The sequence below is a fragment of the Nomascus leucogenys genome, chromosome 4 (assembly GCF_006542625.1).
Source record: "Nomascus leucogenys isolate Asia chromosome 4, Asia_NLE_v1, whole genome shotgun sequence".
NCBI lineage: Eukaryota > Metazoa > Chordata > Mammalia > Primates > Hylobatidae > Nomascus > Nomascus leucogenys.
In genome coordinates this window covers 96,046,542-96,067,290 of record NC_044384.1, presented here as the reverse complement: position 1 = coordinate 96,067,290, position 20,749 = coordinate 96,046,542, and the positions used below count along the sequence as shown (strand labels likewise).

The window sequence follows — 20,749 nt, the reverse complement described above, 5'->3', positions numbered from 1 at the left end:
TTCTGCTGACCTCGAAAAGCTCTTCAGTTCTTCCCAATCCGTATCAAGACTGTGCCACCACAGCGATGAGGAGCGGGATAAGCCATTTTCCTTTCCTGCGAACATTTCTGGGCCTGAGGCCTGCCTTTTTTCAGATTCTGTGGGCCTTTGCTAATTTGTGTGACAGCTTAAATGTAAATAGGACACATCTGCATGGGTTAAAAAAATAGCTGCTCGTTGTAAAGGGCAGTGCACTGTGTTTATTTATCATCTACAACTGGAAAGCAGGTTCTGTTTCTAGTCTGTAATAGCTGATGGTTTGCGACAACCTGAGGCATTCTGGAACAGTTTTAGTTGACTATTGACTTTTGAAATTAGTCTACGTTCATTTTATTTTCTTTTTTTTCCCCCAACTACTTGGCTGGGAGAAGAGAGTGAGCACCTATAAAGGTGGACATTTACAGACCAGGTCCTTGAGGCACACACAACTGACCAGATGCCTGCTGTTTGCTGGTGATCACATACCTCTTCCTAACTCTACTAACCACGATTTGCTGGGCGGGTACTTCATGCCAGGTAAGGGCTTCATATGCATTCTCTCTTTTGCTCCTGTCAACCACCCAAAGAAGTGCACATTGGCCGGGTGAGGTGGCTCATGCCTGTAATCCCAGCACTTTGGGAGGCCGAGGCAGGTGGATCATAAGGTCATGAGTTTGAGACCAGCCTGGCCAACATAATGAAACCCCATCTCTCTTAAAAATATAAAAAAATTAGCTGGGCATGATGGCAGGTGCCTATAATCTCCTGAGGCAGGAGAATTATTTGAACCCAGGAGGCAGAGGTTGAAGTGAGCCAAGATCAAGCCATTGCACTCCAGCCCAGGCAACAATGCGAGACTCTGTCTCAAAAAAAAAAAAAAAAAAAAAAACAAACCAGTACATGTTATTGTTCTGTTTTGAGAAATGTAGAAACTGAGGCACAGACAGTTGAGCACACTGACTGTGTACTGAAAAGTATCAGAATTGGTGTCTGAGCTCATGGCTTAGATTATTCTTAACCATCTATATAGTATCTTTCAGAAGTCTCACACTCATCTACCAAGTTGGGCTGCCAGTCAAGGGACACACACAAGCCTCAAACTAAATCTTGGTGGCAGGTGAAGGAATTCATTCAAGAAAAATAACTCATGTATAGAAGTGACATCTTTAGTTTTATTCAGACAGCCCAATATCTCTCTTGAATTTCATTACACTATACATATATATTTTACGTGTGTGTGTGTAAGTGCATATTCAAAATCATCATTTCTGTAATCACTTTTTTCATGAATTTTTCCATGGTTCACTTTAATTCTATTGCATTCAACAGGTAAGATAATAAAAGATTACTCTTACTCGCAATAGTGATCACAGCATCAGCTGTGAACACTTTCGGTTGCTTACCATAGGCTGGCAATTTGGAAAGCAATCTGAGAAGTCACCTCAAAAATTTTAACAAAGTATTATAATCTATCAAAAGAGCACCACAAAGCGATGACAGATTATACTGATGTGGAAAGACGTCCACAATACACAAAGTCCAAAAGAGGGAGTTGTGGAATAATTTGTACAGAACAATCTCAAACCTGGTAAAAGTGTGTGTGTGTGTGTGTGTGTGTGTGTGTATAAGCCTGGAAGAATCTCTGGAATGACAGAGTGCATAGATGTGGGGATGTTGCAGAAGGGACTTCCACTTTTCACTATATGCATCTTCTAGACTGTTTAACTTTTTATGCGTATGTATTTTTAATTTAAAAAGTGATAAAAATGACATTTAAAAGTGTTCCCAGCCAGCTGTCCCAGGCAGTCCAAGTCACCACTGGTGTGCTCTCTATGGTGATTACTGCCATCAAGGCCATATTTGTTCCTCAGATCATCTACCTGCTGGCCCCAGCTCTTTCTTGGAATGCCCACTCCACCTCATGGCTGGCTAAGCCAGCTAAACCATGCTCAGCTGATTTTGAGCCATCTAGTTCTCCCTCCTCATTCCTGGTTACATATTGTCATGCCCTTGCTCTTTGCATCCAAAAAGGCCCAGATAGCTGGGAAAACAGTTTGCACCCCAGAAAAGGATGCTGAACTCAGCCTTCTTGATGAGGAAGGCTTGCCCCAACTCAGCTGGTAAAGAGGAGGTCAAAAGAAACACACAGGTCTCAGCTCCTCAGCTAAGTCACCCTCCAAACTTGATTCCTCTTTCATTCCAGGCTGCCCAGCAGGGCCACCCATGCTAAGCATGAACACCAGCAAACTGTATCACCTCACATGCTCAGCATTTCAGAAGGTGCACTGTCTGTCCTATCAGCAGGACACAAATCCAGTGTTGGGTGGTAGCACCTGCCAATCAAATGGCTTTTCCGTGTGTACTTCTCCTGAGCTTTGAGGATGTGGTTTTCAGTCTGACTTTCTTGTTTCAGAGCTGAAGTTTCAAGGATGCATCTGGACAAAATATGCTTTCCAGATAGGCCAACAATTTATTTATTTATTGCTTATGACATTGTATTTGGCAGCTAAGGAGATATAAAACAATTTGAACCACTCTGCAGAAAACGGTTGCAGAGTTGCCACTGGAGACTGCGGTGGAAGATAATAGAGGAGAATGGAGTCTCGCAGGTCTTTCTGTAATTGACAGGCAGAGCCTGTAGAGGCAAGCACGGCCAGCAGGCATTCCTGCAAGGAGCTCACATCTCTTTCCAGCCTCAACTCCTGCTTTGGCACGAGAAGGAGACCGGAGGCATGTGTTGGAAGCCTCCTCTGACAGGACAGCTGGAGCCAGTATGAGGATCTTTGCCATCCACCCCTAACTGCCAGGTTAGATGGATGTTTTGGACATTTATTAATGCAGTGAGTGGTGCTACCTGCTTCATTCCTCTGCCTGTCTCTCATTGACACTGGCGGGTGCCCCTTCCACGGCCTGCTAGGCTTGACCGTTTCAGTGCATGCAGCCCAACCTCTAACTGCCCATTCTTGCGTGCCTTTGCCTGAGGGCTTCCCTGGCCTCTAAGGCTCACCCTATACAGGCTTGTGGCAGGTGAGGAGTGTGAGGGTATTGATGCCCCTGGGAGCAGCCCTCGGCCAATGACCATCAGGCATGAAGACACACATATCACAGCTCCCTCACCCCTAAAGTGGGATGACTCAGGTTCCACACTAGCCTCCAGCATTCCACAGCAGGACTAAGCTGCAGTCACCAGTTGCCCACAGTGGTGGCTTGACAACTCCCCCTTTATTGGCTTGCCTTCCCATTGCCTTATTGATGTTTCCTGGGAACACATCCCCCAAAGACAGCTTGTACTACATCCTTGTCATAGAGTCTGCTTCCAGGAACCCAAACTCAGAAAACTCCTACCTATTTCTGCCCAGCCCTTATGTTATGGATCATAAGTTAGACGAGCTCCAAGATTGTTTCTTGCACTTGGGCTGGTTGTTGAGCCTGCAGAGTGTTTAAAAGAATTCAAATAAGTTGCTATCATAAAGAAATCTAGATTCTTGGATTCTATTGAAAAATGGCACAGATATGGCTATACTGAGCTTGCATTCCCTTATGGCATGTGGGGCTGAAGCTGACTTGGGATGCCCCTCTAACCAAGCCTCCCTGGCCCATTTCCCTCATTGACATTTCCAGACTGGACCATATGGACCATATGGATAGCTGCTGGGTCAGCCAGGCCACCTGTAAGGCCAGGTGCCTTCTTGCTCCAAGACTCCCTGCCTTTCTGAGAGTCTGAGTCACTGTATGGAACACTCAGGCCTAGATCATACATAGAAAAGTATGTGGATAGGGATGTGTGTTCATCCCAGGATGCAAAAATATCAGCAAGAAGAGAGCCACTAACAGCTAATGAGTGCAACCATGTCAGGTGACCTGCTAAACCCTTTGCATTCTTTTCTTTTCCATTTTAGTCTTCTAGCCACTCTGCGAGGCAGATCCTATTATTATCTTCATGTTTTATCTGAGGAAACTGAGCCTTAAAGAGTTGGAAAACTTATCCCCTTAGCTAGTAATGAAGCTGGGACTCCAGTTCAAATTTGTGGTGTTCTTTCTGTCTGCAAAGCTGCTTGGCGCCTCTCATCCAGGGCACAGATATATCCATGCAATGCACTTCATTTATTTATTTTTCTGAGTTTTGATTTAAAGAATTCTTCTTTAGAAGACAAAATCTCACTCTGTCGCCCAGGCTGGAATGCAGTGGTGCAATCATAGCTCATGCAGCCTTGAACTCCTGGTCTCAAGTGATCTTCCTGCCTCAGCCTTCTGAGTAGCTTGGACTACAGGTGTACACCCCCACTTCCACCTATTTTTGTGTTGTTTTGTTTTTACTTTTTATTTTCTGTAGAGATGGGAGTCTCACTATGTTGCCCAGGCTAGTCTTGAACTCCTGGCTCAAGTGATCCTCCCACCTTGGCCTCACAAAGCATTGGGATTAACAAGCATGAGCCACCACTCCTGGTGGAGAATGCACTTGACATGGTAGCTATGCCATCATCCAGGCCTGGCCTTGAGTCTGGGAGGCTCTGAAACCTTCCTTGTCAGGCTACAGAAGAAGTACATCTCCAAATGGGCAGCTTCCAGAGTAGCCAGCTCCTGTCTCCTTAGCATTACAAATTAGAGACCTTGTGATTATCTTACAAGGAGAACTCTGAAAGATGTATAGACCAAAACGTTCATTAGCTTCTGACCAACCCAGTCTCTTCTTGTAGGAAGTCACAGGGGAAACCAAGTTAGACTCTGAATGCCAGCTGAATTTACAATGATATGAAACTGTCACTGCAGAACCTGGAATGTCCGCCTGTGGCAAGCACAGTCCCCTTCCCATAGACATGGCCTCTAGGGAAGAAGAGGCCTAGAGATAATTTAAAAAGAAAGTAGAAGGGGTCACGATGAAGAGAAGAACGGCATCCTCAAAACTAGGGATGTTGGTTGAAGTAGTCATGTAAGGGCATCAGGCTAAGAGGCCCTGGGGAACTATTCCACAGCAGAGTGGTGGCTTTGATGGAAAGAGTGACTGCTGGATTCCTGGCCCTACCTCCCCTCTCATCTCCCCCTAGAGATGGCCTGGCCACTGGGAAGCTCCGTGGCTATGACACCCATCTCCTGGATAGTGCTCTGAAGTGCATCCCCGAGATCCTCCTCTTTCACTCCCCCACTTTTGCCTCCATGGTTGGCTGACGCCTCTCCTGACGTACCCTTTTTTTTGTTTTGTTTTTTGCTGTCAATACATTCAGGCAGCTAGATCTAGCCTGGCTGGCTGGAAGCTGTCCTGGTTCGGTAAGGCAACTTGGCAAATCTCTACTCTGATCTATTCCATTTTGCTTTCATGGGTGTATAATCTTATTTCCCTTACTTCCAAGTCCTTGAGATGGGAGGAAGCAACCTCTTTTGCCTGCCAGTGTGTAGACGATAACTCACATCCTCTGTCACTATTATTACTCTATTAGACATACTTCTTTCTTTCTTTTTTGAGACAGGATCTCACTCTGTCGCCTAGGCTGGAATGCAGTGGCATGATCTCAACTCACTGGAATCTCTGCCTCCTGGGCTCAGGTAATTCTCCCACCTCGGCCTCCTGAATAGCTGGGACTACAGGCACACACCACCATGCCTGGATAATTTTTGTATTTTTTGAAAATAGAGACAGGATTTTGCCATGTTTCCCAGGCTGGCCTTGAACTCCTAGGCTTAAGCAATCCTCACCCCTTGGCCTCCCAAGATGTTGAGATTACAGGTGTAAGCCACCGCACCCACCCCTGGATGTATTTCTTAACTTCTCTGGTCTAGGTTTCTTTCCCTGTAAAGTATAGATAATGATTTTTAATTAAAGGATGTGCTCAAAGGGTGAAATGAAATAATGTGTGTAAAGTGCTGAGGAGTGTCTGAAATGTCTAATAAATGTCTAATAAATGGAATAATAATAATACTGGCAATGGCTGTGATTGTAGCATGCCTCCTGTGCTCCCTGGAGCTCTGAGGTATAGCTCCCACTGTGGATCTTAACAAATGCTTGCTAAATTGACTTGAGCCAGGACTCAATAAGGGATGCAATTTCTATTCATCTGGCCTCAAACCGACTTATGGAAAAAGGCATTTATTGGTTCTTGTAACTAAATCATTCAGGACTAGTCTGGCTTTGGGCACAGGTGAATTCGGAATCTTAAATGATGTCTTCAGGGATCTCTCTGCCTCTCTCTCCACCATTCTTGTCTACTTTCCTTTTCCTTCTGACTTCATTTTCAGGTAGGGTTCTTTTCTCACTATGGCCCTGTCACCCCTGGTACCCCAAATTTCATCACTCCAGCTCCTATTTCCATAGAGTAAACAGTTCTTTTTCCAAGCAATCTTAACTCAAAATTTCAGAACTGAGACTCATTGGTTTAGTTTGATCACGTGCCCATTTCTGAACCAATCACTGTGGCCTAAGGGATAGCTCCCTCTGAGTGACCAAGTATAGGGAAAGTGAACTCTGATTGGCTGGCTTGAGTCATGTGCCCATATTGACATAGTGCTGGGTGAAGTGTAACTGTCCCAGAACTGCAGAAACTGAAAGGAATTCCCCAGAGAAACCTGGCCCCTAGTATCAAAAGATAGGGAGACAGACTCTGGGCAGACCAAAGCAATGGATGGCTGTACACCACTAGCAGGCATTAAATGCATTTTGCACACTTGCTCACGAATATCTCCCTTTCCCTGTTGCGGAGCCACATAATCAGAAGACTGAAGAACCATTGCTGTGCCAGTGAATCTGAGTAGTTCTGACTTGCCAGCCTGTGACAGGGAAATAGCAGCCACAGATGTTTAACTAAGCAAGTACTACCAGGCCCCAGGCCCACGGGCTCTTCCCCAAGCCCAGTCCCAGCTGACAGGCAGGCCTGACAGGACATGTCAAGGCCAAGAGTCAGGACACCTGTCAAGATGTCACAGTGCCTCAGGACACGTGGGGTGGGCAGGTGACAGCTGCAGTGAACCTTCCTGAGGCCCACAGAGCAACCTGCATCTGCCGCCTTCAACAGGCAAAGGCATCTTTCTTCTCAGAAAACAAGGAAAGCAGGCGAGCGTTTGAAACTGTATATCCTTTCCTGTTTCATTAAGGGGTTGGGCTTTGTTTTCCTGAAAGCTTTCGTTCCTCTGTCAGCATATTCAAAACAACCAAAAGGCGTTACCTGCTCTGAAATCCCCAAGATGCCTGTCCTCAGAGGTGCTTTTGGCTGTCTCAGGCAGCAGCAGGAAGATGTGCTTCCCAGCTGATTCTCCACTCCTCAGGAGGTTCACAAATGGCAAATTATAAGCCCGTGTTGCCTCTGCTGACTGCAACTTGGGCCTGTCAGCCCAGAATAATATTTGGATGATGATTTGGCCAAATCAGGCCTGGCTGTCATCCTGGGCTCCCTTTTCTCCCTCCACCAGACGAACAAACCCCGTGGCCCCTCCTCCTCAGATAGCTCTGGAATCCAGCTGCTTTTCCCCATCCCTGATCTCCGCACCCCTCCTTTCTACCCCCCACCACCTCTCTCAGGTCCCAATAGTCTCTGCGCTCCACTCACTCCCCTCCATCAATTCTTGGCTCTTCCACCAGAGGGATCCTTCTAAAGCACCTACATCCGTCCATGCCACTGCTCAGCCTTTTCTTTCAATGGTTTCCAAGTCCCCTTAAAATTAAGTTCAACCTCTTCAAAAAACTAGTAGAAAGGCTTTCTGACCTCAGTCTCAACCGATAGCCTGTTTGCCTCCTATACTCCAGATGTATTTATGGACATAGGTAGGCTCCCAGATCAGATCTACATCATGACATCCCCTGGGGCTGGGCTATTCTCCTCTGCCGCCTCTGTACCTGGCCAACTCCTACTTATCCGTGAGGCCACAGCTCAAGGGTCACTACTTCTGGCTTCTCAATCTGGGTATGGTGTCTCTCCCACATGTGCTCTAGGCATCTAGTGCCTCCTCCACTATAGCACTTATGATACTATCCTGAAATTGCTTGCTTATCTGTGCTTCCTTCATTAGCCTGGAATAATGGAGCCTGGAAGATCTATGAGTATGGAACTCACCTTATTCATTACTGTATCATTAGCTTCTCATGCAAACCCCATCACATTATGGAAGCTCAGTTCATATTTGTTAAATGTCTGAACAACGTGAATGTTCATACTCAGACTTGCCATTGGCTGAATTTGAGGTCACAATTTCTGTACATGCAACTGAGAGCAAATTGGCACATCAACCCGCACCCCCACCTCCAGATAAAATGTCAGCAATAGCATTTGTTCCACCTGATATTCCTTTTGGCTCCTGATCTTTATGTCCAAGGTATAAAAATGCCTCCGTCACAACTTCCACCCCTGGAATTGAGTGCCTGGTGCAGGGAAGGGGCACAATCTTTGACACAATCTAGAGCAAGTGAGACCTCCAAGGATTTGAAGCGAAACGTAAGAGTGTGTTCTGGGCTTTGGCTTGCAGAACCTGGGGGGTGGGGCGGGGGTGGGGTGGGAGTCTCCTATTTCCTTGACCATCCAACTTTGATTTTTTTCTCCTTGCTCAGCACCTCGTGGTGTAGTATTCCAAGGGCATTAAAACAAGGTTAAAGGGCTTTATGTGATGAAAGGCATTCTTAGTTGTGTTTAGCAGGAGTTTAAATATCAGCAATTTTGTATACGGGAACATATTAGCTTCATATTTAATTGGGGTCGTGGTACACTGTGAAGTATAGCACTTATGTGCACAGACTTGGGTATGATGTCCCACAGACATGGGTTTGAGTCCCAGCCCTGCCATTAATAAGCCATGTGACGCCAGCCCAGGTAGCTAACCTCTGTGAGCCTCAATCAGGTCCCTCACCTTTAAAATAGGGATAATACTAATAAAAGCATAAATCCTTGTAGGGCTGTTGTGAAGAACAAGGTAAGAAATGCACGTAAAGTACCATGTACAGCACCTAAAACGAGGTAAGCACCTAGAAAATGCAAGCTGGTCTTCTTCATATTATAACATTGGGCCCTTACCCTGCTCCAGTTGCTAGCAAGTAAAAAATGCACCAGCTTGTCCTGTGGGCCAAGTCTCACACACTGATATTGGTTCAACCCATCTGTGCATTAGTTTTCTATTGCTGTCCTAACACATTACCACACACTTAGTGACTTTAAAAAATATCTATTTATTATCTCACAGTTCTGTAGGTCAGAACTTTGGCACAACATGGCTCAGTTCATTCTCTGCTCTGAGTTTCATGAGGCCAAAATCACCAGGTGTCAACAGGGCTGCAATCTTTTTTGCAGCTCTGAGGCTGAATTTACGTCCCAGCTCATTCAGGTCACTGGCAGAATTCAGCTCTGTCTGGTTGTGGGACTTTCCTGGCCGGCAGTTGGCTGAGTGTCATTCTCAGCTTCTAGAGGCCACCTGCAATCCCTGGCTCGTAGCCCCTCCCCTTTTATCACAGCCTCTTCTCTCCTCTCCTCCCCCTTGGGACCTCTCTGCCTCTTTTGCTGCCTAATCTCTCCCCTTCCCTCTTCCACTGCACCATTCTGACTCTTTTACTTTCTTTCTCGACTTTTAAGGGCTAATATCATGACATTGGGTCCGTTTACATAATCCGGGATCCTCTCTCTATTTTAAGATAAGCTGCAAAGTCCCTTTGTCCAGTACCTGGTTAGTGTCTGAATAAAGCACGGGCATCTTGGAAAGACATCTTTAGATTCTGCCTATCACATCTTATTTGCTGCATTTTAAAATCTGAAACAAAACACATCTCAACACAGCACACTCATTAGGTGTTTAGTTTGGGCTATTTGTGGAGTTGGCTTAGCTGGGAAGAAAAACGTGAAAAAGTTATCTTCAAAAAAAAAAAAAAATGGGCCCACCTCCTTTCCTGGGAAACTAATGCTTTGTTAAATATGGATTTTTCAATCCATTTATCAGGAAAATTCCCTTATATTTTCCCTTTTTCACTTTCTGTTTAATAAAGTCCATACCATTTTAGGGTATTTAAGGATTTAAATATTGCAAATCTAAGGTTTTTATATATGAAGCTCAACTCCAGATTTCAAATTGTCAGCCAGCAGAGTCTGAACAGGGAGGACTCTTGGGGACAATCCTGCATTAATACAAACAGGACAACGTGGGCTGGGAAACTCAAGACTCAGATTGGAATGTATTTGCCAATTGGCAACCAATCCTGTTCTCATCAGCTTATCAGATTTATTTCATGTAGAAAATTAAAATTCTGGGTCTCTATTCTACAGAAATACTTGCACATACGCCCAAAGACATATACACAAAATTATTTACTGCAGTCTTGTTTGTGATAGCAAAACATGGCAAACTATCTAAATGCCCATTAACTGTGAGTGGCTAAAATAAACCTTGGCAGGGGAAGTCCATGAAATACTTCTGTCGCTATTAGAAAATAAGGTAGGTTTATATATATTAAAATGGGAAGTTTACCAAGACATACTGTTAAGTGAAAAATGCAAATCACAGAAGAAGCTGAATAATATAATCTAATTTGTGTTAAATGAATTATGTAAATGTACATTATTTGTAAATGCAGACAAAGGACATATCTACCAATTAATTGGGGTCTATTGCTTCTGGGGAGAAGTGTAGAGTTGGGGGACAGAGTGAAGGAGACATTCAGGTTTTAAGTTGTCTACTTCAATATAGCTTAAATATTTTATAATGAGAATTGAGTCATGAATGTAGATTATTTTAAAGAATTGGGTGAAAAATACCATGTTAGACATATCACTAAGGGTAGAGGCATACAGGTTATCTATCAGTGAGACTTGAAATATGATGTTATTTGATGTTTCAGAAATTAAGGCTGGCCAAACAGCTAAAATGACTAACCTCTGAGCGATTCAGCTTAAATTCCATGCTTATTCATTGCTACAGTAGAGCCAAGTCGTGATGAGACATGCTGAATGAGAGAGGGCTATTTAACTTCTAGTTTCTGGATGGCTGTGACCTTCCACAGACCTGGCACATAGAAGGTGCTCAATAAATACTTGAAGAATAAAACAAATGGCACTATTAAATTTGGGAAAAGTCTAGTATCTGCCTTTGATTAAATAAATCAAGCCTACTAAAATCACAGGAGACATATATACAAGATTCAACCCACTCTCAAGAATGGATGAATGGAAGGGAGATGGTTTTCATTACAGAATACAGGCAAGTAAGATTTGGAATTAGACAATCTTTCTTTACTTTCAAACAGAACCAAACAAAAATATTCCCCAAAAAATAGATCTTAAAAACCAAGTCCTAACCCTACACAGCCCCTGGAATAAAGCTTTTCCAATGTATACCTGCCAGAGCAGCCAGTAGAGGAGAAAGGGGCTCCGAGGAGGAGGAACTTGCTGTCTGCAGCGCTGCCCCTTCATCAGTGAAGTAGGGCTAGAATCGATAATGGCTAAGCTCCCTTTCAGTGCCAACTTTCTGGCAATCTGTAAGTGGCCACTCTGGTTGCCCAGTATCCTCAAAGGAGCTAGAATCAGTTCTTTCAGCTTCAAAGAAACAGACCCTTGGGTTTGCATGTCAAATGTCATTGTAAACCTATGACCCAGCCCCCACCTCGTCTGCAGATCACTTATCAGGGTTGAGCTGCAGGAGGAATTACAGTGGCCCCTTCCTTTCGGAGGGCGAGTTGGAAAGGGAGGCAGAACCTGGCAAAATGCCTTCTTCAAGGCCCTCAACATTAAACTTTGCATTGTTTTTAGCTCTTTAAAAAAATCTTCTTTTACTTTTATAGTTCTAAATTTACTTTGGATTTACCAATATTAACTAAGTGGCTAAGTAAATAAATACATAAAGCAAACATGAGTACCACACTTTCCCCCAGGACTCTAAGCCTAGGAATGCAAGGAACCCTGTTTCTAACAATGTACACGCACTCTTTGCTGCTATTGGTTTGTCTCTGCCTATAGCCAAGTCACATTTTGCAGTGCGACTATTCTGTAAACTACGCGCTTGTTTGTAAATTGTGCCAGATGCTCATCCACTAACTCAGCCTTATACTTTCATCAGATTTTTATGTCTTTATGATGTACATCTTTGCCACTCAAAGGGTGGTTCACACACCAGCAGCATTAACATTGCCTGGGAGAAGGGTTGCCAGATAAAATATAGGAAATTCAAATTTTAGTGGATGTCAAGCCTTTTATTTTTTTCCCCCCCTCTAAATCTGATAACCCTACCTGGAATTCTGTTAGAAATGAAAAATCTCAGGCTCCACCCAGACCTAATGGAATCAGAATCTGCATTTAACAAGTTTATAGGTGGTTGCAAAATCAACTTGAGTCTACTTAATTCCTGTGATACAAACCTTCTAAGTTCCACTGGCAAATTCTGATCTCACTCTGCATCAAATGTAGATGAAAAGAGTAAGCTGTCAACGAGCTTGGTTTCTGTGTTTCCCCCATTTCGTCATGTATTCTGTTCGCAAACGCGCACATTTTTCAACCTGGGCACAGAGGGCACCCCCACTTTCAACCACTCGTGAGCCCGAGCTCACGAACCGCCATCGTTGCAGAGGAGACGCCAGGCGGTGTTAATTGCTTGCTGGGTGGTGGGGAGGAGGGGCGGGGTTACCATCTCGCCTTTGATCAGGAGGTAGAAGTAATGGTTTTACTTACATCCTGCTTTGTCTCTGCACAGGCTGAGAGCCAAGGATCCATTTCAGGCTCTCTCTTTCTTCCTAGTATTCTGTTACTGCCTACATACCGCGGCCCAGAGCTTCAGGCGAGGTTGGGGGGAAACCAAACGCTCTTTGTGGTACACCCACATGACAGGCTTCAAAATGGAAACAATATTTAAGTTTAACCTGGAAGATCAAGTTTACTCAAATCTCGCAACGCAGGGAGCTTTTGAAAACTTTAGCAGTAGGTCTGCGTTTGATGGGGAGAGGCAAGCAGTGATGGACAAATGAGGCCTTGTTAACAGACACTGAATCCCCACGCGGGAGTCAATATTTCGCCTTATGCCTTATAAATAATGGGGATAATAATAACACACTGAGACAGAGCCTTGAAAGCTTCAAGGTGTCTTTACAGCCACATTCTTCTGCAGTCTGCAGAATAATTTTGGGCAGAGGGTGCACGGTGAAGGTGTAGAAGGTAGCTGTCGTCAGCCCCACAGGACAGAAAAGACACATAATCAAGTAAACTGATTTTAAAAGTCAAAAAAATCAAGACACTTTCCTCAAGTGGCACATTTCCTGACTCTTCAAGCAGCGCTCTTTCCACTGTTCTCAGGGTTCCATTATTTGGTTGCCCCAAGCTACTCAGATCTCAGCCATTCCTCATGGAATTTCAGGGCTGGAAGAAACCTTTAAAAGATACATAGAATCTTGCTATGGATTGAATTGTGTCCCCCTCAGAATTCATGTGTTGAAATCCTAATCCCTAGTACTCGAGAATGTGACCTTATTTGAAAATCGGGTTGTTGCAGATCTCATCTGTTAAGATGAGGTCATCCTGGATCCTGATCCTAAGTGACTGTTGTCCTTATAAGAAGGGGAAACTTGGACACAAGGAGACACATGCACCCAAGGAGAACGCCAGGAGAAAATGAAGACAGAGATCACAGTGATGCATCTACAAGCCAAGGAACACCAGAGATTGCCACCAAACCACCAGAAACTAGAGAAGAGGCATGGAATAGATTGTCCCTCACAGCCCCAGAAGGAAGTGCCCCTGCCTACACCTTGAACAAAGCCTGCAGAACCTTGTTATGGCAGCCCTAGAAAGGAAAGACAAATCATAAGGTGGGAAGTGTCATCATGGTGCTAATGCTGATGAGAGTTTGCTAGGCTCCAGAACTGGGCAAGGGTTCACTGCATCATCTCATAGCTTCCATACATGGACTCTGCCAGGTAGGCACTAGAAATGAGGGCTTTGAGGCTCACAGACGCTGAGCTACTCAGTCAAGATCACGCAGCTAGTATGTGGCCAAGATGGATTAGACTTGGGCAGTCTGAGTCCAGACCCTGTCATATTATCCCTTAAACATCACAGCCTCAGGTGGGGTGGCCAGGACAACTGATTAGCATCTATGAAGCCCTTTCTCATGTAGCACCTGTAAGGGGCTCACAACACCACCATGAGGTAGAAACTAACACTGCCTAGGTTTTGTAGGGGAGGAAACAGGCACTCAGATTAAATCACTGACCCAAGGTCACAGAGCTCATCAGCGGTGGTGCGGGGATTTGAATCAGGTCTGTTTACTACAGCAGGAGCTCTCAATCACTGTGCAGGAGCCCAGCGAGTTCAGATTTGCTGGGTTCTCAGTGGCAAGTATGTCACCCTTTCCAAATCACCATCTCCTCCCTCTGTACCTCCACCTGCCATGCACACCTTGACTGTTGGTCCCCTCTTCCATGTCGTAACACACACATGGACATTTTCAATGTTCACTTCCCTTCCCTCCCTCTGTGAGAAAGCTCTGCTTCCTCTGAGTAGTGTCAAAGGTAACTTTCAGACTGTAAAGTCTGTGAGGTTCCTTCAGTCTGCGGGTCAAACTTTGATAATGTTCAAAGTCAAATCCAGGAATGATATCTGGGGGTAAAGCAGTGGTTCCCAACCAACCAGGAGCCATGTTGCCCTCCAGGGGACATTCAGCAATCTCTGGAATCATTTTTGGTTGTCACAACTAGGGGCTGGGGGTGGGGTGGCAGGGAAGCTATTGACATCCAGTAGGTAGAGGCCAGGGATGCTGCTAAATGTCCCACAATAGACAGGATACAAGACAAAGAAGTATCTAGCCCTAGATTCAATAGTGCTGAAGCTGAGAAATCCTGGCATAGAGTGTGTTCTCCAGGGTGCCCACTTCTCAATTCCAGCTCCATCACTCACTAGTTCCACAACTTGGAGGCAACTTTCGTAAACTCTCTAGGGTCTAGTTTTCTTCTCTTTAATATGTAACTAATAATAGCACACGCCTCCTGGGTTTGTTGGGGGGCAAAGTGAGTTAGTGTATGGCCAGGCACTAAGTGAAGGGCTGGGCACGGTGTAATTGCTTAGGAGAAGCACCCTTATTATTTCCAAAACTGGAAGGTAAGCATCTGACTGTGGGGCTTCCATAGCTGCTTCTCAGCTGCACTAGCTGGCAATCTTAGCTGCAGCAGGCAGTCTCAGGATGACGAATGGCAGACTCAGGCACTTAGCATGTGCACAAATAGCCAGGTGCAATGTAGAAGGAAACTCTTGTTTTAAAGTGAAATTAAGTATAAATAATTTAGATGATCACTCTCTAAAGGTTTCACTTTAAAAGTGTTCAGAAATTCCCTTTGGAATCTTTTTAAAGGTCTCCATTTATCTACGCAACTAGCATTTACATCACTTTTACAATGTGCTAGACGGTTTACATGGTTTAACAGATTTAATTCTCAAAACATCATAAGATGAGCACTATCTTCCCTTGTTCTTTCTAAACAAGGCCACTTCTCCTGAAGTATGTGGCCCTGAGTTCAATCAATGCTGTTAAGTTTTCATTCAATATTGTTTTTCTTATTATGTTTTAGCTATTATATTATCTTCCATTATCCTCCCCAACCATCTCCACAAGCATAGGAATTTTAGCAACATGACATAGGTTTTTGTGGATTAGCCTGGGAAACTAACACAATGTTTAACATATACAACATGTATTATGTAATAATGTATACATGTAAGATATATAATGCATAATAAATTATATATATATAAAAAAAAATATATATATATATATATATATATATATATATATATATATATATATCTCACTATTTGATTTCCCAACCATGAGTTAGCTGGCTCATAAACTCATCTGGGGAGAGACTTTTGCATGTGGTTTAAGGAGCTGGGTCTGAATAACCCCTTGCTATATCGGATGGCTAGCAGTGGCCACATAATACTGAAGAAAGAACACGGAATGTGATGGGGAATGACAACTGGGTTACAGCCTGGGTTCTTCTACCTCTGAGTTGTGTGACCAAGATGTAATTTAGCCTCTCCTCTGTAAAATGGGGCAACCTAAGACCCACATGGTGGGGCAGAGAAAGACTAAGTAGAGTTACACATGGACAAAGGAAGCCTTCCTTAATGGTTGTGCTCCACTCCAGGACAAGTTATGCTCATCGTCATGACTTGGATTCCATGGCTACAAGGCTCACAGGACTCCACTGGGGTCTGCTGGCTGATGACAACACCTCATTCCAATGTGGCAGTATCACTTTCCTATCTTCTTTTTAGTGCCTTTGTGTGTTGCCCCTCTTGACCTCTGGGCCTGATGTTCAGGCCACAACACACGGCTCTTAATGCCAGCCTGTTGAATCGCCCATGCTAATCTATATCTATATAGAATTGATGGCAATTATAGATTATGCAATATAAGGTTGCCCTGTGCTAACCTCCAGTGTCCTTGAATTCTTCTTATGACCAGAACCTTACATTGAGAGATGATTAAGAATATACCTAACTTGGGTAAATCTACTCAAGGAGAGCAGGAACTTGAATATTTAGCTTCTGTTGAGTTGCACATAGAAGGTACTCAATAAATATTTATTGAACTAACTGCTAAACAGGTAAGTATTAGTTAAGTGCTACATAGCATAGTATGCAATGGTTTTCCCTCCCAGTGTCTTCTTTCATTTCTTTTCAAATAATCTGAATAATTTGTAGGCAGGAGCACAAGAGCTTAGTTTTTAATCTCATCAACAAAGAACCCTCCAAAGAGGAGACATTCTTTTGGCCTTGGTTGTTGGCATTTCAGGTATAATTATATTTTTCACCCTAAAATTTCCCAACAAGATTAAGAGTTACACACAAAGTATCCTTAACCTTTGGCTCAGAAGTTTGCACAAGGAGCTCTGCCCACTTTTCACATGATTTCTGAAAGATGCCAGCTGCTGGCAGCCATGAAACATGAAACACAAAGAACCCATAATCTGCTAGAACGTACCCTGCTTGCACAATTCCTTGAAGCCTCTCTAAGAACACACCAAAGCCTGCAAGTGTGTACATGCTTTTCTGCAGGCAAGGAAGATGCAACATTGCTTTCTCAACAAGCTGTTTCCAATATTTTAAGTAACTATTCTGGCTTGGCCAAGATAAGAGAGTACAAAGATCTAGGGGAAAAGACAACTTTCACATTTTCTTTGTAATTTCACTTGGTTATGGCCTCTGTTGAAGTTTCCCCTGACTTCAAAACATGATGGTATTTCTTGTAATGGCTGAAAAGTTTTAAGCTTCTTCATGTACCTAATTCCAACGGGCTATTAACTGGGCTAGTTTATTGGTACTGTGGATTGAGGGCTTTTGAATTTGTAGGCATATATTTTTTATTGCCTGGACAGTTTGCTTGACTCTTCAAGAGCTATATCCAACCCATCCCAGCCAGGTGGTTTTTGGTGCAAAGCATGAAGTCTCCAGGGAGAATGGTTCCATTTGTTCCTTTGGCCATGTGTGCCAATGCAAAGCTCAGCACTCAATGCTCAACCTGATTCAGGAGACATGGAGCGAGTCAACTTTTAAAGCTTTGTAACACATAGTAGATACTTGATAAATAATTACAGAGATATTGACATGGCAAGCGTATGAGAGGTGATCAATGTAGAGTAGGTAGTGGTAGGGAAGAAAATAAAAACAACAAGGCTAGTATTTATGGAGTGCCTTACTATGTACTAGCACTGGGCTCGCATTTTACACCATTATTTCATTTGATCTTCACAAGAACTCCATGAGGGAGGAAAATGTAAGAAATCGCTTTCCCCATTTTCCAGATGAGGACATTGGAAATTCAGAGAGATTAAATATTGTGCCCAGGGTCACACAGCTTTCAGGGGCAGATCTGGAATGCAGAGCTCACACTCTTACCCCATGAGATCCTATATGCAGACTGGACATTCTGCTCATGAAAAAAGGGAAGAACAAAAGGAGGAAGAGGTGGTGAAATAAGATGTGAGAAGGAAGCAGAGAAGTGGTGAAAAGGAGGAAAATGGACAGAGCCCTTGTTGGCTGTCTTCATGATTCTTAAAGAAATGGGCCCATCTTCCCCTTCCCATGAGGGGAGTTTGTTGGGGAGCTTGAAGACTACAGCAGAGATTGAAAAGGGTCACCATGGGGAATGCAATGTGAGTCAGTTCAGACAAGCAACCGCCCTGCAGCTCTGGAATCAGACATACCTGGGTTCGAATCCTAGCTCTGAGATTTCAGAGCTGACTTTGGGCAAAGAGCTTTCCCTCTCTGTGTCTGAGTTTCCTCATCTTGAAGACAGGATCATAGTGGTACATAGCACATACAGAGATGTCAGGATGAACAAGATGACCAATGTGAAAGCACTTAGAATGGGGTGGCAAATAACGGCCCAATAGGTCAAATTCAGCCAGCCATTGGTTTTTGTGTAGTCTGCAAGCCAAAAATGGGTTTTACCTTTTTCAACAGTTGGGGGGGGGGGAAATTTTTTTAAAACGAATATTTTGTGACACATGGAAATGATATGAAATTCAAATTTCACTGTCCATAAATACAGTTTACAGTGAAACACAGCCATGCCCACTCGTATGGTCTCTGGCTGCTTTTGCATGGCAATGGCAGGGCTATGGAGTTGCAGCCAAGACCACACGTGGCACACTCATGGCTTTGCACTGCTGTTCATACACTACAAATGGCAGCAAAGTTGCTCTAACTTGACCACATTTTGAGTGTCATGCATATCACCTATCTGTATGGACAGATATTTTTAAAGATGAAATACATAAAATACCATTACAGATCAGCATTAACAGATGAACATTTGCAATTATTTTGATAACAGAGAATACTAATTTTGATCCCCAATAAAGTGACATGTTATCCCCTAAAAGAAACCCACTCTCTTCTCATTAGTAGAGGTATATTGCAAAAAATTATACTCATTATATTCTGAATTTCTTCAAAAAAATCTGTGAACATTTGTTTTCTTTCCTGTTATATAAACATCTATATCTGGATTTTGCCCACAGATTTTGGACCACAAAACGTAAAATATTTACTATCTGGACATTGCAAAGTTTTCTAGTAACCCTAACTTGGGACAGTGGTGGGCACATGGTCATCAACACAGGAGAGGAAATGCTAGCCTCTCCTTTGCTGACATCCTTTGAGAAAGGCCCCAAGTTCCTTTTTATTTGTCTCAGTCTTGTTGAACAGTGAATATATATGCCCATTAAGCTCCACATAAGTAAGCACTTGGCAAAACATAGTTGCCAAACATAGTAAGAAAAAGAAAAGCCTAATGGTGGTGCCAGCCTATCTGCCTTCTCCTTTTCAGGCCGATTCATCATTTTTGGTATGAGGTTGTCCAGGCTTTGTGTTAACCACCTCAGTCAGTGGTGGTAGCTCCACCTGCTTGGAAAATGGCTCATCCTATAGTCCAAGAGAAGTCAGGCTGCCGCAAAACTTTCCCCAGATATATTCTGTGCACCCTAATTCTACATGAGGGTCTGAGAAGAAAAGGGACTGTGAGCAATAAGCACAGCAAACGCTCTTTCTCTGGAGAGTGACAGCTGGCTGGAGGACCCTGGCCTACTGAAGGCTCTGAGAAGGCCTGCAGTGGAGAAACCTATTAATGCTGTTTAATCCAGCTTTGCTCAAACTTATTTGAAAACCATATGCCTTTATGACTATTTTTTAAAATAGTGGTCAGGTTGGGTAGCTCATTTCTGTAATCCCAGCACCTTGGGAGCTGAGGTGGATCACCTGAGTCTAGAAGTTTCAGACTAGCCTGGGCAACATAGCAAGACACCATCTCCAGGCCCCCCACCCCTACACAAATAGCCAACCATGGTGGTGTGCGCCTCCTAGCTACATGGGAGGCTGAGGTGGAGGATCTCATTTGAAGTCCCAAGTCTAAGACTGCCGAGAGCCATGATCACACCATTGCGCTCCAGCCTCGGTGACAGAGGAGGACCCTATCTCAAAAAAAAAAAATTGTCTTTTAATTTCCAACACCATCAGCGCACTGAGGAACACCTTAGGGAATTACTACTATAGTGGAAGGAGTAGCTGGCCAAGAGTCACATGTTTGAAGTTCACGTACTAGTTCCCCTGTGTCTCATCTGTATAGCCCTCTGGACAAACCTCCTTTTCTTACCCTATAAAATAGGCATGGTGTCACCTGTCTGCCCTCCTCATAGAGCTGATGGGAGATCAGAAGAAAATCAGAGACACAGGGCATTTTCTCTAAACTGGCAAGGGTGCTAGGTGAGTGAGACAGAAGTAGAAGAAATGGCAGTGTCAGCTCTTGGAACTTTAAGGTGTTTTCCCTAAGATGAGTGAACTAGGCAGAAAGCCACTGTACTGAAGGCCCCGTCAGTGTTTGTCAGGATGGCAGTGACCTACAGAGGGGCAAATGCCAGAGTCCATCCTTCCCTGTCCCCAGTCCCTGCCATGGAAATGCAACCCAGCTACATAAAGCTCCTGCAGGCTTCGGCGGGTAGGAGTCTCTTGCATGGAGTCAGGCCCTCACATGAAAAAATGGCTCAATGGTCCGGGCTCCATCAACATGTTGGTGCATTCATAATTTTTAAAAATAATAACATGGAGAAAATTCACCTGGTGCATCTCAGCTGGCACCCTCACACACTGTCACCTACTTATCTGACATATTAGATTTCCCTGTGTCCCAAGTCTGTTATATAATGAGGGACAAAGATTGCTCTCTGGCTCTAGAAGACTTCCTCATTCTCCCTTTCTCATTCCACATTCCATGAGGAGGAAGGACAATTCTT

The 20,749-nt window shown here is 44.0% G+C and overlaps 1 protein-coding gene and 1 pseudogene across 4 annotated transcripts in view; both read right to left on the bottom strand.

Annotated features, from left to right (window-relative positions):
* The window catches only part of ERC2 (ELKS/RAB6-interacting/CAST family member 2), a 987,712-nt gene that overhangs the window by 150,593 nt on the left and 816,370 nt on the right, over window positions 1-20,749 (bottom strand). The gene's annotated exons all lie outside the window — the stretch shown is intronic.
* On the bottom strand, window positions 5,801-12,527 carry LOC105740411 (annotated as a pseudogene).